General features: G+C 45.9%; 1 long non-coding RNA gene across 1 annotated transcript; it reads left to right on the top strand.

The window, feature by feature from the left end:
- The first annotated feature begins 13,677 nt into the window (after nt 1-13,677).
- On the top strand, nt 13,678-22,142 carry LOC142565856 (uncharacterized). The gene is made up of 3 exons (XR_012824891.1): nt 13,678-13,912; nt 15,420-15,540; nt 20,648-22,142. It is a non-coding gene; the product is annotated as an uncharacterized LOC142565856 (long non-coding RNA).
- The last annotated feature ends 3,210 nt before the right edge of the window (nt 22,143-25,352 follow it).

Raw genomic sequence — 25,352 nt, forward strand, 5'->3', positions numbered from 1 at the left:
CGGTCATGGACGGTTCCGGCCGCTGGAAGATGGCGACCTAGGCTTCGTTTTCTTTGTCTTTTCCGAATGAGCGTCAGCTGCACGAGGACACGCGGAAACACTTCTTTCTTGTGGCGTAAGGCCGCGTGTTCGGCTGTGAAGAATTGAGGAGAACAAACGGGCTTCGAAAATTTCTTACGTTGTTATATGTAATCTCTCCTTAGAAATGGTGCACTGGTTTCTACGAGACTATTACAACTTGTATACTCCATACGATTGAAAAGATCAGAAAGAAAGTAACACTCTTACTGGCTAACAAACGAAGCATCAGCATTACTCACCTCACGATGAATGTCGACGATGAATGTCACGATGAACGCGATTAGCAGGCAAGCAATATAGCGATAGACCGCATCCGCCCCGGAAAGGCGTCATCTGTTAGGCGCGTACTGCAGTTGGCGCTCATCTCTTGCGCTTCCGATGTTGAGGATTATGTTTATTGGCATCTCCTTTGAAACAGGGTGGAGAGAAATAGTCACCTAGCCTTCTTAATTTATTCACACTTTACTTCATATACCCCCTTCTATTCTTTTGCCGATCTCTATCTTTCGCATTAAAAGCCTCCATCACTATATGGTACTGTTACCTACAATTTCGCTGACTCCGGCCTTATTAATCTCTTGCCAGCTTTTTTCCCACCAGTACTGTGTACGTCTCTTGTTTATCTCGACCGCTGACTAGTTAACTTTTCCGTCTGCTTCGAATGCAAACGCTTCTGGAAGGTGAACACTGCATACAGGTCTCGCTGGGTGAATACCTTGGCATTCCATTAGGGTGTGCCCTGTCGCTTCCGGGGTAATTTTGTAGGCCAGAAATGCCTCTTCCTATGACATATATTTGCTCCGGTATAGTCTTCTCCTCAGCTAGCCAGCTCGGCTTCAAATAGCGAGCCCCTGTCCTTACCGTTATCATATAGATCCCCTCTCCCCATGATTCCTTTCTTGCCGTCTTTATAAATCGCCATGGTCGTTTTCGCTTCCATCCTTTGCATCCGATTTAAGGTTTCTTTTTCTCTCACTTTCCTTTTTTTTATGATTTCCGGCTGTCTGTTTAGAAGAGCAGCCTGCACTTGGTTGACACCTTTTTTGACCTCTTCCTCCATTTCGTGTCCATGCTTTTGAGGCAGAGATATTTGTGTATTTTAGCCGCCCATTTGTTCTCGTCCATGTTTCTTAGTCTTTCTTCAAAACTATTTTGCTCCCCTTTTCCGACTTCAAGATAAGCCCAACCCTTGTTATCTTCGCTGCCTCATATGTTGTTTCACAGTAGGTCCCCAAAGCCTGCCGGCCTACCGACCTCTGGTGAATCTTCAATCCTGACAAGATTTCTGAATTAAAGCACAGAATTGCATTTGCTTACGTTAGCGCTGGCACATTCACACTTTTCCCAGTTCCTCGCACCAATTGCACTAATTATAGCCTGAAAGTGCTCTAATGATTGATACTGTTGCATTCAACTTCCTTTTCATTTTTGGGTCTGCTTGGTGGACGCTTTAGGAGATATTTTTTTCGTTTATGTGTGCACAAAGGTATTTACATTGCTTGACTGTAAGCATTACTTGCTGCTGAATCAATACCACGTCATTACTCGTCTCTTCATTAAATTTCACAATTCTCGCTTCCTGTGTATTAAAATTAAGGCCTAGATACATGTCACTTCATTGTCACCTGGAATGCGTTCGTAAGTTTGTGTAAATACCTTGCATTGTCTGCTAGTCGTATAGTGTCGTTCACATTCATCAGCCCAGGGACCATGGGCACTATTTGCCCCTTAGGGATGTAAGGTATAAATAAAATCCGATTCAGTGTTTTCCAGTCCTCTGTCTCGGCCCTTAACATAAAACGTGAATAACAATGATGAAAGACGGCATTATATTGCTTCAGTCCTCGCTGAATTTCCACTAGTCCTGTGCATTACCACAATTCCTACGATTTGTACTCTGGTGTTCTCATATATCTCCCTCAGCAGCTCCCAGAAATCTTCAGCTATACCCGTTGGTTTGGGAATATCTCATAACAATTCCATGTTTACGTCGTCGTAAGCTCCCTTAATATGTAAATATGCTGTCCATAAACGTCTATTCCAAGCTACCTTAATATCTAAGTATTGCGTTAGTACAATTATATTATCCTCTAAGTGTCTGCTTGGTCTGAATTCATTCTGTAGTTCCCCGAGTATATCTTTCTTCTCCACCCACTTCAACAGCACTAATTATATGGCCTGTGCTGATGTTCTACATATGACTGATGTTCTGTAACTGGCCTGCACGAGCTCGTTTTATCCTTATCAGATTTTACCTTGTATATAAGGTTTATTCTGCTTTCACGCCGCCAAATTTGATGTTTTTCTTTTATGTCACTCTTTGGGCCCAGCTCTATGATTAGCGGTATTGGGATTTCGTCTCGTCCGGCTGGTGCATTGCCAGTGACATAGACGCTGCCTAGGTTAAATTCTGAGCTCTCACGCTGCTCTATTGTTGGTTCTGGTTGCGTCTGGACTGCGCTTTCTTTCTTTCTTTCTTTCTTTCTTTCTTTCTTTCTTTCTTTCTTTCCTTCTTTCTTTCTTTCTTTCTTTCTTTTTTTCTTTCTTTGTTGTCCTCACTAAGAACGTCACCCATGCAGCGCAACGCTCCGTCTCCTTCGAAGATGTTGCCGTCTTCATCGCTCATAGCTGTTTGCGAATTCTGGGAGGTGGACTCACCCTTCGCACATGCGGCGCTATCTAGCGCGGGGCCACCGCGAAGTCCGCGCGTAACCAAAAAGACGCGCCCGCCGTGGTTGCTCGGTGGCTATGGTGTTGGGCTGCTGAGCACGAGGTCGCGGGATCGAATCCCGGTCTCGGCGGCCGCATTTCGATGGGGGCGAAATGCGAAAACACCCGTGTACTTAGATTTAGGTGCACGTTAAAGAACCCCAGGTGGTCGAAATCTCTGAAGTCCTCCACTACGGCGTGCCTCATAATCAGAAAGTGGTCTTGGCACGTAAAACCCCATAATTCAATTCAATTCAAAAAGACACGCAGTGCGCCTGCGCGGGAGAATGCCGAGAAACATGCCATGTATGAGGTGTGGGACCTGTTTGGCATGGAGGTAACGTAGTATGAAGTGCGTTGTGCCGCCGCGCTCCTTTCTCGCGCTAGTACACTATACTCGAGCTTCGACGACGACGGCGTTGTTGATGATGATGACGACGAAGATGATGATGATTCATTGCGATTCCTTTTGAAATGAGCCCGTTGCAAACAATCACCTAGCCAGCTTGAGGTAATCGGGCATTGCCGTCTAGCGTTTTGGCCATCTCTCCTTGATCATTTCTTTTTCTTAAGACCTCTCCGTCAATGTTGTTGGGTTGCCTATGTCAGTAACTTATCAGGTCCTATTAATCACTTCCGTGCTGACCACTTAGCGCTGCGATGATGATGATGATTTATTTGCATCACCCTTGGAATGGCGCGGGGACAAATAGTCGCCTAACCTGCTAGAGCTTATGAGGTATGCCATACATGCTTATCAGTCTAGCGCGTTATCTACATCTCTTTAATCTTTTCTACCTTCCTTAAAACGTCTGTATCAGGGTCGCACAACTCAAAATAAATGAGGGCTTAGAGCAACATCTTTGGGAACCTCACGGGCCGCACTTTACAGGAAATGTTTCATCCTTGTGGAAAGACGTTCCGTTTGGTGTCGTTCGCCGTCTTCCTAAGCGCAGGCAAATCAACGACGGCCGGCGTGCCGTAAACTCGCATCGAACGGTCGGAGTAGCAATGATGCCGTCGGCGTCATACAATCACCGTGTTGCTTCTGTTGTCGGGCTCATCACACAGACAGCTGCTCGTTTCATGCAAACGAGTTGGTCCGCCTGGTAGCACATTGTGGATTGCCAAACGATTCTGCATAGCCATACCTTCAAGCTGCTTCGCAGAACATCAATTCTCAAAGTACGTGACATCAGCATATGTTGATTTCTTTTTTCTTTTTAATGTGACAGAATTTGACTTGTCTACTTCACATTGGTCTGCCTTTTTTTACCCCCATACTCTGATAGCGCGAAAACAGTCAAGTTCGTTCAGCGCTTTGGAGGATTGAATTGAAAGGCTAGGTCCGCCTGCAGCATGGTTTCATTTTAATTCATCGCCCTAAAGACCCCGAGACTTAATATTACGTAATTGGTGGGTTATATATATATATATATATATATATATATATATATATATATATATATATATATATATATATATATATATATATATATATATATATATATATTTATATATATATATATATATATATATATATATTGTGATGCAGCAGTTATCCCGACGTTTATTACGCGTCGGAGATGCGGCGAACCGACCACGCTCAAAGCACGGTTCACACAAGAGCGAGCCCCACAAGCGATGATTAAGAAGAACGCCATATGAACCCCACACGATGATGATCATGTACAGATGACAAAGGGTAGCTTATAAATGCCCACACTATTGTCCCCTCACGCGAGAGCGGCCATCCTGGCCGCAATTCAAAGGGGCGGCGAACGCCTCGTGAAAGGCTCCATACGGGAAACGTGGACAACCTCAGCAGTGCGGCAGCGGTGGTCGTTTGGAACAATAACTGGTGCCACGTGATAGTTAACCGGAGAGGTCTGCTCCAAGATTTTGTAGGGGCCGATGAACCGAAGCTTAAACTTGTCACACAAGCCAGGAGCACGAACTGGTGTCCAGAGTAGTACTTCCTCACCAGGGCGGAAGCACACGGCGCGGTGAGAGGCGTCGTAATGCTGCTTGCGGTCCGGTTGCCGTGCTTCGGTGTTGATGCGGGCGAGCTGGCGACAACGCAGAATGCGGGACGCATATTCTTCACATGAGGATGGGCATCGATCGACAGTTGGCGCGAAGAAAGCGACGTCAAGGCAGGAAGAGGGCGAACGACCATAGACAAGGTAAAACGGCGAGTAACCGGTCGTGAGTTCAACGGCGTTATTGTACGCAAAAGTCACGAATGGCAAAATTGCGTCCCAGTTTCTGTGATCTGGGTCAATGTACATAGCTAGCATGTCGGACGTGCGATGAAATCGCTCTGTTAGGCCGTTTGTTTGAGGATGGTAAATGGAAGTAGTCTTGTGGGTGGTTCCGGAGGCTCTGAGTACTTCGTCTACTAGTTGCGAGAGGAATGCTTTTCCACGGTCACTCATGAGGACGCGAGGAGCACCGTGACGCAGAATTAAGGCTTGAAGTACGAATGCAGCAACTTCAGACGCTGAGGCAGAACTCACACAAGCTGTTTCGGCGTAGCGTGTCAAGTGGTCAACGGCTGTCACAATCTATCGTTTACCGGTGAGAGTCACAGGAAGAGGACCATACAGGTCAATTCCAACAACTTCAAATGGTTGCGACGGACACGGAACCGGTTGCAGTTGTCCGCTTGGAGCTGATGTAGTGAGCTTTCGACGCTGACATAGGGCGCAGGAAGCCACATACCTCGCTACACTGGCGGACAAGCCAGGCCAGTAGAAGCGACCTTTGATGCGGTCATAGGTTTTCTGGAAACCAAAGTGACCAGCAGTCATGTCGTCCTGAAAAGCCTGCAGGACATGAGCACGTAGAGAGCGTGGAAGGACAGGAACCCAGCGTTGACCTCCCGGGCGCCACAAGAGAGGGATACGGCCGCATCCATGGAGCCCGTACCTTTACAATACAACGCCGTACTACAACACCACAGCTCCACACAAGACCCTCTCACGTGAAGACGCCGTAACATGGCGACAACTACAAACCAACACACACCCCCATTTAAGCAGACTACACGCAATACACCTTACACTATATTCATACAAATGTCCCCTTTGTAATGATTACGCCTCCCTATATCAGACCACATGGGCGTGCCCCAACGTGAAGGCGGCCCCGCAAATACCCAACCCCACACCCAAGCAGTGGGAGGCCGTGCTGACTAGTTCGGACCCTCGTAACCAGCAGCAACTGGTGCGGCAGGCCCGGGAGACAGCAAGAGCCGCAGGAGCCCTGGACTAAGGGCGCCTCCCGCACAAGCAGAAAGACGCCGACTTGTCCTTTCTTTTTTTAAATAAATGTTTCTCCTCCTCCTCCTCCTCTTCCTGCTCCTAACCGTCAGGGTAATAGACATGACGGTACAGGACGCAGTTGTCGATCTGTCGATCAGCTGTCGACGAAGGCGGCCGTTAGGCGGGCGCGAAGCTCCTTGAAGGTGGTCTATGATGCGCCGACAGTAAGAGTCTGCATGTTGCTGAGATTGGAAGAATCTGTTGTCATGTCTAGGCATCTCCTCTACAGTGGCCAACAAGAAAGCATGTAAAGAGGGGTCGTGCGAAAGCTTGTCACGGATGGTAGTTGGAGGTCCATTGTATGGTGTCATAGGAAGCGGACAGCGAGAAAGCGCGTCTGCATCCTGGTGTTTTTTTTCGGCACTTGTAGGTTATAGTAAAGTCGTAATCTTGCAGACGAAGCATCCACCGACCAAGTCGTCCAGACAAGTTCTTCAGCGTCGAAAGCCAGCATAATGCATGATGGTCTGTAACTATGGTTAAGTGGCGGCCGTGGAGATAAGGTCGGAACTTCTGCACACACCAAACGATAGCTAGGCATTCCTGCTCCGCAATGGTGTAATTCTTTTCGGCGTTTGTGAGAACGCGACTTGCGTACGCGACGACCCTCTCACCTAAAGTGTCGTCTCGCTGTAGGAGAATGCCACCAATATCGTGACCACTACCATTCGTATGCAGGATGGTAGGAGCAGCTTCATCAAAATGGCGAAGTACTGGTTCAGATGTGAGAGCGCGCTTCAGATGGGCGAACGCTGATCCACATTCGGTAGACCACACAAAGGGAACATTAGAACCCAGTAATTTGTGCAGAGGTGACGCTATTGAGGCGAAGTCTCATATGAATCGGCGAAAATAGGAAGCGAGGCCTAAAAAACTGCGCACATCTTTGGTCTTTTCAGGACGAGGGAAGTGCCGAACTGCTGAAACCTTGTTAGGATCTGGACGAATGCCGTCTTTGCTCACAATCTGACCTAATACCTTGATCGTCTTGCTCGCAAAATGGCATTTCTTGGTGTTTAGCTGAAGTCCAGCGTTGGCAAGGCGCGTGAGAACTTCATCCAGACGTTTCAGGTGCTGAGAGAAGGTTGACGAGAAAACAACAATATCGTTCAGATAGCACAAGCAAGTCTTCCACTTCAGGCCACGAAAAATGGTGTCAATCATGCGCTCGAAGGTTGCGGGCGCATTGCAGAGGCCGAAAGGCATGACATTAAACTCGTAGAGCCTGTCTGGTGTCGAAAACGCCGTTTTCTCTTTATCGTCCTCATGCATAGGTATCTGCCAGTAGCCGGAATGCAGATCGAGACTGGAGAAGTACTCGGCACCTTGCAGGGAATGCAAGGCATCGTCTATTCGCGGCATAGGGTATACGTCCTTGCGTGTGATCTTGTCCAGTGCTCGGTAGTCGATACAAAATCGAACAGAGCCGTCTTTTTTACGTACCAAAACAACGGGGGATGACTAAGGGCTAGCAGAGGGGCGTATTATGTTCCGTTGGAGCATGTCGGTGACATTTTCGTCAATGACTTTCCTCTCGGCTAGCGATACGCGATACGGTCTACGGCGCACGATGGATGTGCCATCTGTCTCTATCCGATGCGTTGTAATCGAACGTTTTCCCAACGAAGATGAATGCGCGTCAAACGAAGCTTCATGTTTTTGGAGCAAAGCAAGCAACTGTTGCGACTGCGAAGGTGTCAGGTCGGAACTGATGGCAGCTGCAAGAGCTGAAGGAGATGCCACCTGTCCAGTACAAGAAATTTCAGAGGAAGCTGCTTTAAAGGAAATAACAGAGAGAGACTGCGATTCAGTGGCGCAAGCCGATGTAGTGCCTTTAGGGATGCGAATCTTTTCGGATGTCGGGTTTGTAGCGCAGAGAAGTGCAGAGCCATGATTAAACCGAACCAGCCCTGATGAAAAGGCTATCCCTCTTGCGAGACAGCGTACAGATGGTAATACGAGCACGTCGCCGCTGTTAATGACATCAGACGTGATAGTAACAATGCTTTGAGGGAGAGGTGGTAGCGCGGTATCTTCTGCAGCAAGCAAGTGAAGTGGTGCGTCATCTGCTAGAAGTGAATAGGTCGTGTCGGTCATGTGGAGAACGCGTTGCCCGCAGCAGATGGAGGCGGAGACCGTAGAAAGAAAATCCCATCCCAATGTGAGCTGCTGGGCACACGAACTTAGCACTGCAAATTGCACGTAATGCAGAAGTCCGTCAATGGAAATACGAGCAGTGCACATGGCGGTAGGTCGAATGGCGGCTCCTTGAGCAGCGAGTAGCGTAGGTCAATCATAGGGGGTCGTAACTTTCCGGAGGCGCGAACACAATGCACAGTGAATAACGGAAACACTAGCACCAGTGTCTATCAAAGCTTCGACTTGTACCCTTCTACTACAACCAATATCATATTGCACGGACGCGATGGAGGAATTTCTGTCCTGACGTTCGATGCAGCTTTTCCTCCAAAAGCTGCATAATTCAGTTTCCCGGACGACGCTCGGCGAATTGAGAAGCAGGTCGAAGTGGGGACGTAGAGCGGCGAAGGGGTGACGGCGAGCGGCGTCTCGCAGGACGATACGTCGAAACCGTCTCGGATGCTACAGTAGGTGATGGAGAGCGGCCACGCGGTGGAGCATAAGGACGGCGTTGGTCAGGCAGGCTCCCTAGACGTTGGAATGTAGCTCAGGGCGAAAAGCCATCCCGTTTGTATGCGTCATATCCGCGACGCTCGTCTTGCTGGCGCTTGCGGCAAAAACGTGCTATATGGCCACGATAGCCGCAGTAGTAGCAGATGGGACGAGAAGGACGCCACTGCGGATAGCTGGTTTGGGTAGGTGCGCTGGTAGTCATGGAAGCCATGTGGGCCGGCATTGGTTTTTGAGGCATCGGTGGAACGATGACTGTAGTAACGGTGGCTACTTGTGCGTACGTTGGTAGGGCCCGAGGGGTTAGAGGGTCCGTGTACGCTGCACCAGCCATGGACGCCAATTCCTCCTTGACAACGCCTCGCAGATTGGTATCCGATACATGAGAAGCCATAGGCCCTGCGGTGAAGCCAAGATACTGTAGCTCCTCACGAATCATTGCGCGGATCATTGCTCGTAACGTGGGGTCGTCGGCGGTAGCGATTGCAGTGGTGTCTGGCTGCAACCGTACTGATTCGAGTTCGTCGAGGCGCCGGCAAGTAGCGACGATATCAGCGACGGTAGCGGGGTTCTTGATGGCTAAGGCATTGAAAGCGACAGCTCCGATGCCTTTGAGGATATGGCGAACCCTGTCTGATTCGGTCATAGCCGTGTTCACGCGTCTACAAAGAGCAAGCACATCCTCGATGTACGACATATAAGATTCCCCGAGTTGTTGCTTGCGAGTGTCGAGCGTCTTTTTTGCGAGGGTGGAACGAACAGCCGGTGTGCCGAAGATTTGGCGGAGGTGCTGTTTGAAAGCACTCCAGTTCGTGAAATCAACCTCATGGTTGAAAAACCATGTCTTAGCTACTCCAGTGACATAAAAGGCGACGTGACGTAGCTTGGACGCGTCGTCCCAGCGGTTAGCCGAACTCACTCGGTCATAGTCGTCCAACCAATCCTCGACGTCTTCACCGCGAAGTCCAGCAAATAGATGGGGATCACGCTGGTGCCCACTGATAATCGAATACGGAGAGGCTGGGGTAGCCGAGGCCGAGATGGTTGAAGTAGAACTGCCCGTTGGCTCGTCCTGCGACATACTCGCGGACAGCTGGCACAATCGGCGACCTGATCGAAGCTCCAGGAGGTTCAGCGGGGAGTCAGAGGACGCAGGACCGTAAAGCACACTCCACCACTTGTGATGCAGCAGTTATCCCGACGTTTATTACGCGTCGGAGATGCGGCGAACCGACCACGCCCAAAGCACGGATCACACAAGCGCGAGCCGCACAAGCGATCATGAAGAGCGCCATATGAACCCCACATGATGATGATCATGTGCAGATGACAAGGCGTAGCTTATAGATGCCCACAATATATATATATATATATATATATATATATAAGCAGCGCCCGCGTGCGACCTCGTGTTTAGACGCGCAGCACCACAGCCACTAAGCAACCACTGCGGGGCGACATCGATCTAGTCAAAGCTCACCCAGACGAGCGACGAAAACTGAGCCGCTATCGTTTGGAATGGCGCATCATTGTCATCGCCTCTCTAAGCGGCCGGTGTTGGCGACGCTGGGGCGGAAAAGGAAAAACGTCGTAGCGCCTTCTGGACAGTGCAGGCTGCCTGTACGCAACGCAGGCACTTTAACAGGGGCGCATTATACGTGCGAACATAGATAGCAACAGCACCGCCGCCGCCGTGCTGTCTCGACATCGACACGCATGCGCGGCTCGCTCGTGGAGGGATAGAAAGTCACCAGGTAGCGCAGTGCGTTTGGCTGCAAAAGTGATAAGGACAATCCGACGCACCATCACGTTCCGCTGAATCAATTGTTATGGAAGTTGAATCAAGGTATGCATGCTACACTCTTAAAATTTTCACACCCTTATGGGTGTAATGCGGGTGTATTAATCTTTTCACCCTTGTAAACACCCTTGAAACACCCTTTTTTAACGGAAAAGGGTCTTCAACAAGAAAACACCCTTGGAACACCCCAGTCTTTCTAATTTACACCCTAATTATAAGGGAGTAAGTGAACAAGCTTACAGTATATGATAAATGAACATTGCCAGTTAAGGCGTTGATATTGGCTATACATGAAACGCGCGCTACTTGCGCTTGGATTAGGTAGCTGGAATGATTAGATCGGGACATCTAGGCAGCAGCGCACTGGCTCCGAACAGTGGTCAAAAATGAAGTTTCCCACGAATGTTGATATCGAACGGATGACACTAACGCGCAGACTTTGCATAGCCAGATATCTGCAAAAGGCTTCATATGATCAAAGGCAAAATATTTACAATGCTATCACTGAATACTTAAAGGTGTGCAACCAGTTCGACTGGGAATGGTTAGGAGTGAGGGCTAGCGGTAAATAGCTCACCAACTTACGGTTTGTAGGTGACATTGGCATACTCAGCAACGCTGCAGACTATTTGCAACAAACGTTTGAGGACCTTGTCGAAGAAAGCGTAAGAGTCTGACTGAAAGTTAGTATGCAGAAGAGAAAAGTAATGTTCCGCAGCCTGGCGAGAGAACGAATGTCATGGTCGGCAGTCAGCCTCTAGAACCTGCGCAAAAATACGTTTATTGAGGTTAATTACTCGCAGGGGCCTCTGATCAAGGAAATTAACAAAAATAAAAAATTAGCTGGAGAGCTTACGGCAGGCATTACTAAATCATGACCAGGGAGCTTACTGCTAACCATTGCTTTCTACCGTTACTAACGTATGGGGCAGAAACTTGGAAGTTACCAAAGAAGCTTGGGAAGACGTTGAGCACCGCGCAATGAGCGATGGAATGAAAATTATTAGGCATGACGATAATAGACTGGAAGACAGCGATGTGGATTAGAGAGCGGAGGGGGATAGCTGATATTGTGGTTGACATTAAGAGGGAAAAGTCGTGCTGGGCAGACATTGCAATGCGTAAGGGCGAGAACTGCTGGTCTATTGGAGTTGCAGAATGGGTGCTAGGGGAAGGGAAGCACAGTCGAGGACGGCAGAGAATAATGTGGACGTGATGGAATTGGGAAACTTGAAGACACGTGGAACCAGTTAGCACAAGACAGGGGTATTGGAGATCGCTGGAGAAGCTTTCGTCCTGCGATGGACGTCAAAATAAGCTGATGATGATGTTGATGATGTGACGACATCCATGCTAGCTTCGCGGCATGTCATTCATGTTATGTCATGCATACGTGTCATGCACGTTCTGATAGCTCGATTTACGTCGATTGCGGGGGGGTGGGGGGCTAGTAGCGGCGCAGCCAAGTGGGGCACGCCGGGCACTTGTAACGCTCACTAACAGTAAAATTTTCGCTGCTATGGCAATGGCCCCGCTCCTTCCCCCTCCACGGTCAATTGGGACCCCCCCCCTCTCTCACGCGAAAAAAATTTCCGGCTACGCCACTGTGGGGAGGGGGGTGTAAGATTGCCCTAGACCCCTCCCCCTAACTTGTCAACGGAAACGGGGGACGGGAGGGCAGCTGCCGCCGGGCCGCAAACCTTAGGCAGCCCAATTACCGGCTGCATTTCCCTTTGGACGTGAATACTGCTCTAATGTCATTACACTGTAGGATTCGTGGCGGTTCGAGGGCATGCGACAACAACAACAACAAAAAAAACACATACAGCCATCAGCAAGTCTTAGCTTGAGCCGATCTGTGGGAGCTGGGCAAGACTCTCACAAAAAAAAAAAAAGTTTGGCACCCCTCTTACAGGCATTGTCAACTCTGGGTCCCACCGCTGACTGCACATTTCCGGTAAAAAAAAATCACACAGGAACTCCTCTCGCATTTGTCTAAGTGCGCGTGAGCATTGTGACTCTTCCTCATCTACACGCAGTCCATGTCGTTATTAATGTTATGAGACTTGATCCGACAAGTATAAGCGACAGCGCTGCGGCGACACGAGCTTCTCTGGTCGGCGGCGCAAGCAAAGTACTGCAGGTGACGGGGCCAGGCGCGCTGGTGACGTTCCGTTCGTTTTGAGCCGGTATCGCTCTTTAGCCCTCCTCATCCGCGTCGAACCATTATCAACCGTTCTCCGGCGGCGGTTGCTTGTGGCACGGCCGTGCGAACCGTATCTTAAAAGCGAACTGCATTGTGGACAGAGTGTGCCCACTGCTGAAAACTTCACGCGCTGTGTTCTCACCGTTTACTTCGCTTTGAAAACAGACGCGCGTACACCTATCTTGAAAGTGATATGCGAAAAGCGCATAGTGCGACATAAGCTGAAAGCTTCGTGAGCGCAGTGTTTTCGCCACTTCGGTCGCGTTGAAGCGAGAGCTAGCACGTAGGTGAATTCACTCGCTGCTGCGGGTTCTATATTGAAAGATATCGTGCGGTACGGACTGATGGACGGATGGTTTTTCTTGTTGGGTAAGTATAGAAATGCTTACGTTATAAAAAAAATCGCAGGGTTCGCGAATTTCGCGATAAGAACCAACACCAACCCCACTACCCCGCCCCCCGCTGAGCGATGCCGTCTTGATCGCCCCCTCCCGACCCCGGGAAAAGGGACACCAGTGGGGACACTACCTCTCTATCTCAGTTGAAGAAACGATGATGAAACGTTAACAACGACAAGAACGGCATTTCCTGAGTTGTCTTATGGCCTCCGAGATTTGCGCGCGAAGCTGGCGCTCGCGAACCTGGGAAGCCATAATTGGCCGCTTAATAACATAAAAAGACAAAGATAATGCCAAATGACACAGTTAAAAATTCAAAGAACTGATCTTAGCTATACTGTTTGGGGAAAAGAAATAAAAGATTAGACAGCCGCAACACACGCCACTAAAGCCGCCACCGCCGGCATAACGCGGAACCAACGGTTGGCAACGTTCATTCGCGCGTCACTGCTTTGTCCGCTTCGTCTCCGCTACGAGAGCCGCCATCTTCTCGCGCCTAACGTTTTGTATGGTTTTGTTCTCTGCAATCCGCGCACATAGCTCATCGGTGGATGCGCGTCTGCTCGGCGTCGCAATGCGGCCTGCGTCATTTTCTGGTGTTCGCGCAATCGGTGTGAAACATGTCGCATGTGAAATGTTTGATAGAAGTGCCTCACGTCCAAGTCAAGCCGCCGTACGGGTGTGTATGGCTGTGCGCCCCGTTCTCGGAAGCGTCGACGGGTTTCCGGCATGCGGATTTCAGGTACGTGCAAATGCGTTTCTCCCTCCTATTGAGCTCCGGAGCAAAGCGTGCAATATTTCATGTGAAAGATGCAGCGCCCGTCATCATGGTGTGAATTTAGAGCGGCAAACGAGAACTTTGGCACTTAGAGCACACCGCGGCTGCTAAGTCAGCGTTGAAATTGTTTTACGTTACCGTAATATGTTGCTGTCAGTCTAATCTGCGGCTTGTGGACAGCTAGCCCATTGACTTTTTCTTGTGGCAGCGATAGGTATATAAATACAAGCGGTAACAATTTTTGAGAGCAGAGAGTTGTTTCGCTCGATGTTTGGTCGTGTTCATGGCGTTATGAAAGCTAGAAAACTAACTGGCTTAATCGTGCTTAGTTCCAACTCCAAAGGGCGTAACATTGGCGCTGTTTATGTTTGTTCTCGGTGTCACGAGTACCACTTTCATGCTTTTGTTGCATGAGAGTGGTAGCTGCTACATGCCGTCTGGGCAGAATACAATAAAAGCAATTCCCTCACTTTCATACGTATGCAATGTGACGTAACAAAATTTCCAGCGTTTTATTCGGAGCGTAAATATCCAGTATAGTTTAGTAAGAAACTCAAATTCTGTCTTAGCTTAGTAGGCCTGAAACAAGTGAAACTCTCATTCCTTTTTGAATTGTTCGCCCAAACCGCACCGCCCGGAGATGCGTCATCGGGTAATTGACAGTAGCTTCGCTACGTGAGTTGTTTTATGCGCCAATATTGCCCGGTTAAGTATCTTGTTAATTTATGCCGACGCTCGTTCATCTTGGTTTTAAGCGGTTACTATCCCCGAGTACCGGACGATGCCAAACTTGTGAGGTGTAGCTAACGCGGGAAATTCAAAGTGGCGTGGCTGCAAGTTCCTGTTTTTACGTTTCTCGCATTCAAAGCCAACAGACACAGTATCACTGATTTATTTTCCATTTCTGCTGTAGTTGATCAATCTAATGTAACAACTGCATTTGCTCTTTAATGTTCTCCATTTACTGTGTATTCAGCTTCGCTGCGGTCCTCTCTTCAGAGGATGCCGCTGTGATAGCTCTTTCGTATAGCACATGCTTCTAGGTCCTTGTGTTTCAAGGGCTCTGGCGAGGTAGCAGTGCTCCAAGTTATTTTACCATCCTATATATTTTATATTTTGCGTCATTCTTCCACGATGGATTTTAATGTTCATAGTATTCGTCATTAGTCATCGCCATAATTTTATAGCACGTAGATTTTACGCACTTTACAGCGACAATTTTTAGGCCAGTTTACAGCCAAGTCACATCTTCCATAATACATCGTCAACATTACCACTTGTCATGGCGCTCTTTGGCCAAACCTGGCCCTTGCGCCATAAAACACCACACATCATCATCATCAGCTTGGCTGCCAGAAAATGCTTGAATTTCTTTCAGTATCCAAGTGACGAAATATTTCACTGACGGCCGTGTGTGAAACACGCAAGATGACAAAACTGATAGCAAAATGATGAGATATTTCTTTTATAGCGTTTGGACTCGACTTTTGGTGAGGATGTCGATCGACCTTGGGCCTGTTGACAGCACACCCGACATCGCCAAAGTGCAGCCTATCAGTTGACATCAACATCGGAAAATGAAGCAGAGCCAGGTAGGGACAATCTTTACTTTGGAACAGAATACTGACAGCTGCCTCTTTTTTTAAGAACTAAATAGCATATTTACAAACCAATCCTTTCTCTTTGTGCAGCCTACATAGAATTGGTTTTTGCTTGTTATACAGACTTTCAGAAAGCAGTTCTTCTGAACCCTTTTTGCATGCACAAATAAAGAGGAGTGCACTTTCTGAAGAAATTGATGCACTGAAATGTGCGTTCGACACATTGAGATGCAAAATAACCAACAACTTTAAAGCGATAAAAAAAAAACAAGTTTGAAACATGTTCTAACATCATAACCCGCCTTGGCATACGGATCTAAATATAACAGCAACAGAGGTGCATGCAGAGAAGTGTTTGTAAATGTTTGCAAGATATGTACATTGTCTAAGAAATTGTTTTTATTTACTTGGAGCTTCTTGGTGCCATGGCAGTGCAGTAAAAGCTCAACATGATGCCCCTGCTCCTAATAAAGCACCTTTAGATTTTAAAATTAAATTATGTGCTTTTACATTCCAAAGTCACAACCTGAAGTTTTGGGAACCTGGCCTTCTTTAATGTACACCTGAATCTAAGTGCATAAGCGTTATTGCATTTTACCCTCATTGGAGGGCAGCTGCCATGGCCTAGATTGAAGCTGGGACCAGCATGACTGAGCAGCATGGCATCATAGTGAGTGGGCTGTAACACCAGGTCAAAATGAGAAATACTGCTTAGAACTACCAACTTGTTGGCTCACAAGCACTTTGCACTAAGTTAAAAGAGTATGGAGTACTGACAGCGACCGTCTATGTACCAATTTCTTTTTAGGCTGACTGCATTATTAGGGTGCGAAGCTTCAATTAGTCAAAACCAGCCTAAATTACAGAACCAGCTCAAAACACGCACCATGTATAGCTGGATTTGGACATGAAAATGGAGTCAATTCATGTCGCCGAAAATGGAGGTGGCAGTCACACTATTTCATGCATTTTGCCTAAAACATAGTCAATAATAATTAATTGATTTCTAAAATATTCTTTTCAAAAAGTTTTTTTCAAGCATGAAAGGAGGAGCCAAACGGTGTTCAGGTGCACGAGCGGTTAGTTGCACGGCACTTCTTGCATGTGTTCACTGGCTTCTTTCAAGCCTGAAAAAAAAATGTGTTGCACCTATTGAGCAGTAGAAAGCTGGATTGGGAATTTTTCAGGATGCTCTACAATTTTCGCACTGACACTTTTGCTTTGAATATAATTCAGCAGTTAAATAATTTTAATAACTAATTACCTAATTAGGAAAAATGCAAAAATTGGTTTCACTTCCTCAAAACGATGGCAAACGACATTACCTTGGTGCTGTCCAGCTACGTGGCACTTGTACATATTTAAAGCTTGCACATGTCATACAGACCACCTGGTAATTACAAGGCATATATAGAAGTGGCTAAGTTGTGAGCCAGCCATGTGTAGCGAATCATGAGAAACAGCCATGTTTCTTTGACTTAAGGGCATGATAAGATTTACATGCTCGACACCTTGTATCAGTGTGTTCTAGGCCTGTTCGTAGTTTAGCTGCTACATAAACAATATTTCTCCACGTGTAAGCTCATACGCATTTTTCAAGTATATTGCCTCGTGTGTCCAAAATAAATCATCCTCGCGCTTCCTTCATTATGTCTTCATCTGTTGCTGTGCTAAATTTTTAACATGCAACTGCACAAATTTTCATCTAGTTTTCATATTTCCTCGTTGTTTGGTGGCTTTATTTCTGAACAAGTTGTTTTCGTTAAACCCTGTTGCACACAGCAGTACACAGCATTTCTGCCTGGAGTGGGAATTGTTTTTTTTTTTCAGATTGACATTAATACACCTTGCCTGGGCAATGTAAGGCATTCTACATAACACGGCCCCGCAATAATGTATTATATCGCATTCCAGCATCACGAAAAACTGTTTACTTACCAGATTAGAATATGTATAAGTGTTGGAAGTAACAGAACTGGAAGAAGCCAGCAGATAATGAGGCCAAGGAAAGCATACAGGAACATGTTTTAAGTTTTTTATATGAAGTATAGAAGTGATAAATTCTAGGTAAGTGAAAGTGGATTAAAAGATATCCAGCTGTGGGTCGGGAACGGACCCATAACCTTCACATTACGCATGTGATATACTAACCACTGTGGTACTACGGCCGTGTTCGAGCGTCGACAATCTGAGGGGCCATTGTGGACGGTTGAATGCTGCCTCGGTGGCACAGTGGTTAGTGCATCGCATGCCTAATGCAAAGGCTGTAGGTTCGTTCTCCCCCCATGCCTGGTTGTTTTTGACCATTTATATTTCCCTTTATCATTTCTACATTTAAATAGAAAATTACAAATAAGTTTCCACGTGCCTTCCCTGGCATCTTCCAGCTGTGATTCAGAAAAATTTTGACCCTCAGTAGCCTTTCTTCTCGTTTGGAAGAACAGGAGCTTCATTTTAAAATACTGAATTCACCTTGTTCAGCATCTCAATGTGGTCTCAAATCTTATCACAGCATATGTATTACGAAGTGAAGTTTTAAGATGATGATATAGCATGGGACCTAATTAGTAGCCTTTGTGTACAGATATATGACTAGTCTAATAAATAGGAGGATTTTAAGAAGCACTTCTAACATGGTCTGAGCATGTGTTTAAAAAAACTAATCTAGCCTGATTTCAGGCATAACTGTTGCCCCTGAAAAATATTTGGATCATCTGCATTGGCATTGTTTTTAGAGAGCACCAGTACTGCTTTGATAGAAGTAGCCTCGTGGAACATGAAGCATCGCTTCTTGCTGAGTCAAGGAAATATTATCTGCATATCTGAGGGGCATGTGTCATATGCTCGAATGCTGTTTAAAGGCTGCTAATAAGAAAATTACTTTATTTGCCTTCCAGAGATTGCTTCAGTAGTCTATGCTACTCGATCATAAACAATTTACCAGAGTGAACATTCATCACAGTTGGCTTTGCAATGTTTATGCAAAATACCACAATTGTCTACTAGACGTGACTGTACTAAAACTTGGAATTAATGACCAGTAAGATTTATGGGACCAGCAAAACTTAGTTTATTACTCCAGAACGAAATGCGAGGCACTTCGGTTATTTCTGCCATAGAGTTTCTTACAGTAATTACTAGAGGGAGCTCTGGCGCTGCAGTCGTACCACCATGGGAATGACGGGAAGCACATGGATTTGTCTGATATTCGTGCTTGTGAATTCAGACGTTCTTGTGGCTTCGTATATTATACGCTATATAAATCTTATTGTAAATTTCAGCGCAGTCTATACTCTTCGAAGTGCAGAAGACGGCGCCAACACGCACAATTGCTATTAATTGCAACGATTGAGCTTGTCCAGGTGGCCAAATCGAAAGGCGCCAAGAGTCTCAAGGCACTGGTATGCCCGCGATAAATTCATCAGGGCGTTGCACTCGCTTGTCGTTACATGCCTCCGTGGCTTAATGGTTTCAATATCAGACTTCTGTTCTAGAGTTCCTGTGTTTGAATCCTGTCGTCGGACGATTTTAATGCTTATTTATATGTTACACAGTATATTGTTGAAAATGACTAGTTTACAAAGTCACAAAGCCGTTTGAAGCCAAGCAGACGAAGTTTAGGCGAATCCATGTACTTTCCATAATTTCCATACTGGTACAGCCGTTCTTGTTTGATCTCCTGTGGACACTAACGTCGGAGTTCCCTCTAGCAATTGTATGAAACTGATTTCTGCACCTCGCTCGTGCAGAAGCGGCACCACACCTGCTGCGTAAACATGCACTACCTTTCGGCCAAGTGCAGGGAATGCTGTGAACTCGCCCTGTACAAAGCCTGCACTAAGTAAAACAAATAGCAACGTGCAGTTGCTGCCACGTTGAACTGGTGGAATGAGTAGTGAAATGCAGCACCTCCTGAACTAGTTCAGAAAGTGCAGGTTAATCAAGTGGAGATTATATAGTAACAGAAGTTGAGTGATACTGCATTACGTTCATGAAATATACTTCATGATACTTTTCCATTTATTTCCTCAGTTATTAAGAATCCCTTTTGCATTGTTGGACAAAACTACAGAATGCCAACATATTTTCTAGCATTCACTGGTAGCAAACATGTCAAAACTTGTTCTAGTTTCTGGATTGTCGCTTTAGCCGTTAACCCCCAAGTTAATTCCGGAAAAATGTACCAAATTTTCCAAATTTCTTACGTACTCAATTTTTCGGTGTCATTTTCATTCTAAAAATATATTACTTCATTGGTCTCTGGTTAGAAATAACACAAAAATAAGAGCTGCTCTTGAGGGCAGCTTTCCCTCAATGCCGACTGTAACTCATCTTTGACAATAAGAGCAGCATAACATTGGGCAGAAAGATTGCGACTCATCATTGGCGATATTGGTACTACCTCCAGTCACTACTAGAGCTTGGGATCAATGGTTAAAGGTTGCGACTTTGTTGCTGCCCAATTTTAATTCTGCAGCTGTTACACTTGGGTGTAGCGTGTGTATGTACGTGTGCATGCATTAAAATGACCACGCTAGAGCAAAGCAACTGTAGTGCAGAGAGGCATTAGTCATCTTTATATATTTGCTTTGTAAAGATGCACTAAGTTTATCTTTTGCAGTATAGACTTGGCGCTCATTGGCCAAAGATGCCCTTGTGCTACTAAAACCTGTCAATTAATTCGCATTTTGCAGTAGCAGCTGCTTATTCCTTTTTTCAAGATCGGTCTGTGAGTTTTAATTTGTTTTTCTTGAACTGTGAAATTCCCACTCACAGGACTGCATGTCATCTGAGGTGTTCCTTTTTCAATCAAGAATGTTGAGGTTGTGTTTGTAAAACTTGATTTCTTGCCTCAAACGAGCTTGTACAAACTGACCAAGCTGATAATTCTACCTGATTATATATTTAATATGTTGCGGTTATGAACCCTCAAATGAATGACACATAGTATAAAAATTTTATCTAATAAAACAATTTAATGAAATTTTTCATGTTTTTCGCGTTCGTGTTCACTTCTCTACTCTCGTGTCCTGTCTGCATGCCTCACCTCTTTTGCATATTAAATATCGTATAAACTTAACCATGCTTTTTACCACAGTGCAGGGGGAAAAGGTTCCGGTAACACCATGCATTCAGTATGGTGGCCCAGATGTGTATGCAAGCAACCTCCTTCATGTGGACCAAGAACTACTCTGCAGTGTCTCGCAGACTTCCATGCGAAACCCTCAACATCCTCGTCTCAGTGGAATGGCTGCTCATCTATCTGCGTGTCCATCACCAAGACGGCCATTTGGAAAGCTCCTGTACCCGTTTAAGAAAGCTTAATGATTTTTTTTATTTAGTTTTCACGGTTGGCCGTAGAATCTTAACATTTTTGATGTTTCTAACATTTTTACCTGGCACAAAGTGGTGCAATAACTTTAAACCAGTGTAATGTATTTAAGTGATGCTCGCTCTAATGCCTATCTGGTTTTGTTTGTGCTTAAGAAATTTGAATGTCTGATGAGGTAACAGCATTTGAATTTCTCATCGTGGCTCTTTTCAATGAGCTGCTAGGAAATAAGACGCAAAACTTATCACACGCCAGTTGTAGAATTTTTGTTTTCATGACAAGTATACTAGTTTCAAAAGATGGAAAGTGGGGAAAAAAGCCTCAAGAACATAATCATCCTAGGATTGTCATGTCCTTACAACTCTGCAATGACTAATGCCTCATGCATCTTGGGAGCACATTGGTCGCAATGCCTACAGGTATACTTGATGAGAGAATAGCTTGCACTCAGATTTGCCACGCAGTTGATGGCTGATGGCTTTTGTTTGTCGTCTTCCTGTTACTACTATGTATTCAATATTCATTTAGATGTGCTGCGGTTTCTTGCAGTCACCTATATATATATATATATATATATATATATATATATATATATATATATGTTCGTTGCAATAAATATTTAGTTGAGAGTTAGCGCTCATCCTGTCTGCTTCTAGTCTGTGTCCGTGTCACTTCGCGCTACAATCCAAGATCATGTTATTTATTTATTTATTTAGTACCCACAGCGCCCATTCAGGCATTACAGTGGGGGGGGGGGGGGTACAGATGAAAAACAAGCATCAAAATTGCAGGTTTGCATAAATTTGTGTAAGTCAACAACACATTATTATAGGCCGACAAAAAAAGAAAGAAAAGCACACAGCTAAGTTGCACACAGCCATATCGGAAACAGGCACGTTGCAGATGTCACATGTCACATTGGGGAAAAAAAAAACCAACCAACCCGCCCAACCAACCCGCCCAACTTTATATCCTTGTGTTCAAGACACACTCAGACTTGTTCTTACTTATGTGACCGGTTATTTTTGTGCTTTATAATAAGATGCAGTGCTTTTCGAATGAAAACGTGATAGTTCGTAGTGAGGTTATTTAAAAAAACTGTTCTGCTTAAAATTTAATTGAGCAAGCCTGTGCCATTATTCGGTGCTTATGTCTTTGTATTGGTATGGTTTTACTCCTTATCTTCCTTTTTTACTTTTAAAATGTGCAAATATTATTATGTAACCATTTCTCTTTAATGAAATAAATACTTTTCTTCTGACATTTTGTCACAAATTTTACAATGATTTTGTTCGATTAGGTAACCTTAGACTAGTTGATTGTTATTCTGGTAGCTTAACTTACCATGCCTGTGGAATATTCAATGCAAGCACATAAACTAAAATAAACTAAATTATTGGGTATAAGCAGGTCACTGGCAGTAAATGGAGCATACATATATTTCAGGAAATAGTGCATGCTTATATATTGAACAGCACGCACAGCTACACATGCTGTTTTGTTCGTAAATGCTGAAACATTATTCGACGTGGAAGCACTTTGTTCTTTGCCTTTCAGTGCTACCTGTAAGTCATATGTGTGAAAGTACTAGTAGAAGCATCCCGTGGAGATAAATGACAGCTTTGATGAATATAGGTATAAAGTGTGTGCGTAAAACGGCAAAAAATTGCTTGACAGGCAAACGTATGCTTCTGTAGTAGTGCACTTGTTACCATCGCCAATCTATGCATTGCTTGCGCTCTATTGCATTCAGTATGAGCTACAACAACGAGCTATGGTGTCTTTCCCTCCTGGTCGAGCTGGTGTTGCGAAAATTTTTGACCAAGAAAAGTGGAGGTTTTTAATTATTTCTGAAATGCATGTAACCATGCTTTTGGCTGTGTGCTGTTCCCACGGGGTTATAAGTACTGGTGCACCAAGGTGCGGGAGATCCTGTGTCCTTAGTGCAGCGCGCATTGTTATTGCGCTCTGCATCCTGCCGGCAGTGTACTATCACTGCAGAAGAAGATTACGAAAAGCATGGCGTGTGTGCCTTGCTGCAATGGCGAAACCTTAAATTGTTTGCATAAAAGGGTCGCACGTTATGCAACCACATGACGGACCAGAAGCGCAATATGACGACGCCTCACAGATTCTGGCTCATACTGAACAAGGTAGTACCATAGCTAAGGCTAGGCAGCATTCACAACAGCTAGTCTGCCCATTAACTACATGGCTGTAGTGAACACTAAAACACTTGCAGGGATAACACCCTTTTGGAAGGGTGTTGTCCATGCTACACCCATATTGAAAGGGTGGTGTCTGTGTTACACCCCATATAGAAAGGGTGTTGTTTGTTTTACACCCATAGGCCAGGTGACGTCATATTAACACCCCTTCTGTTGTGGGGTGTTAATTTGCCCCCCTTTGCTTGGGGTGTAGCAATACACCCAAAAAGGGTGTCACCCATGGGACAAGTCATTGACACCCTTAAGGGTGTTAAAATTTTTAGAGTGTATGTGAATCCTGTGGCATAACTTCGGCAAGCACAGTAAATCTGTCCTATGGCATTTTTTTAAGGTGCAGACAATAAAAGGCTATTCTTCTGCAAAATTTGAGCAAGAACAGAGGAGCAGTAAACGCGAACTGAGTTTCTTTAAATAATATTGTTTCCGTGTTGCTGTATATCATTTCAGCGGATCATGCTGCTCGAGCAGACTGCGGTACGTGTAATGTCAAGCTAGCTGTCGCTGTAGTGCTGCTACGCACTTCGTGAGCACTTTATTGCTCAGGAAGCACAAGTTCGTAAGCAAATAAGTGCTGTAGGACATTCCTTGAATATTGTCGCAGGTTCTACATCGAACGAACATTGCCGTACCAGTTACGCGGAAGACGCGACTGCTGTCATCGTACGCAATGCATTCTCAAATGCGCGCCAGCTATACCACCGATTTCTCCAGAATGTGTGATGATGGACGTATTAATGGCACCCGTACTTAATCCGGGAATTACATGTCGCCTTCGACGCCTGACGACCGCGCCTGTCCCTGTCTTTGTGATTTGAGTGTTTCTCGGCCCTATTTCGGCTAATGATGAGTTAGATAATTTTCAACTCAGGCTTTTTAGCAGTGTTTGCGCTTTCAACGTCGCAGTATTCGGTTTCTTCGTTTTACCACTTCGTTTTACAAAGTAACCTTGGAGGGCTACTCAAACGAAAACACTGGCTTCTACTAAATAAATAAAGTGTATGGCCGCCCATTCGAGGTCGTCACAGACACTCACGCATGGTGTTGGCTCTCATCTTTGAAGAATCCCTCAGGCCGCCTTTTCCGCCGGGCACATCGCTTTCAGGACTATGACATCGGCGTCGTGTACCGTTACGGACGCCAGCATGCTGGCACGCTCTCTCTTGCCTTGCGAGAGTTTCCGTCCCTTAGCGTCTCAGTCCATCATTTCGTGCGTCGATATAGACGCATCGTTTCCGAGCAGCTCAAGGACCATTGTATTGCCTCCCTTATAGACTTATAGACTTTTCTGGTGGTTCACCAACACAACCGACAACTCACATGCTGCTTCGTCAAAGGCACCATTTCGCCATCTATTCGCGATGACTTGCTCCACCAACGCAACTGTTCCTTAGACGGCCGCCAGTGGTTATTAGTAATACCTCAAAGTCTGCGTTCCGAAATCTGCCATACTTCCACGCTGATTGACAGTGTACACACTCAGTTGTTGTTATACCTTACCAACGTCTTCAACAGCGGTACTAGTGGCGAAGGATGTACAGCTACGTTCGAAAGTTTGTTCGCTCCAGCTCCGATTTCAAACGACGCAAACCTTCACTAGATCAGTCGCCGGGTGGTCTGCAGCCTCTACATTGCCCGGCCCCGCAGTTTAGGTGGTTTGGGCGTGTCGGCATCGACTTGTACCGGCCACTTCCCCTGACATCTGCCGGTAACCGCTGGGTCATCGTCACAGTCGGCCATATCACGCGATATGCCGAAACCGTCACCCTCCCGCGGTAGCTACAACGCACGACGTTGCCTCGTTCCTGCCTCGCCGTTGTATACTGCGTCACACTCCACCCCAGGAACTGCTCAGTGATCGAGAGCGTTTCGTCTTGGTCGATGTCATTGAGGGCGTGCTCGATCGGTGCCACGTTGCTAATCGCACAACTACTGCCTTTCTTTGAAAAATGGGAAGCACTGCATTTTGTATTCTATTTTAGACGGTCGTATTTCTCAAGTACTCGTATAAGCGGCTCGATTCGAAAATTTTCCTCTTCGAACACTACTCACGAATTTTCCATTGTTTTGTCCGTACTAAGTGGGGTTGAAGGGTCATTCCACGCGAGACGTCCCAGGCCCCAAATTAACCATGGCCGATTTTCGCGGAAAACATTAGGCTAGTTAGTTAGTGTGTGAATGAAGTTTCACCAAAGTATTTTTATAAAAAAAATTGCTTGGTGACGTAAGCGCTCTTTGAATTTTTC

The sequence above is a fragment of the Dermacentor variabilis genome, unplaced genomic scaffold, assembly GCF_050947875.1.
Source record: "Dermacentor variabilis isolate Ectoservices unplaced genomic scaffold, ASM5094787v1 scaffold_12, whole genome shotgun sequence".
In the NCBI taxonomy this organism is placed as follows: Eukaryota; Metazoa; Arthropoda; class Arachnida; order Ixodida; family Ixodidae; genus Dermacentor; species Dermacentor variabilis.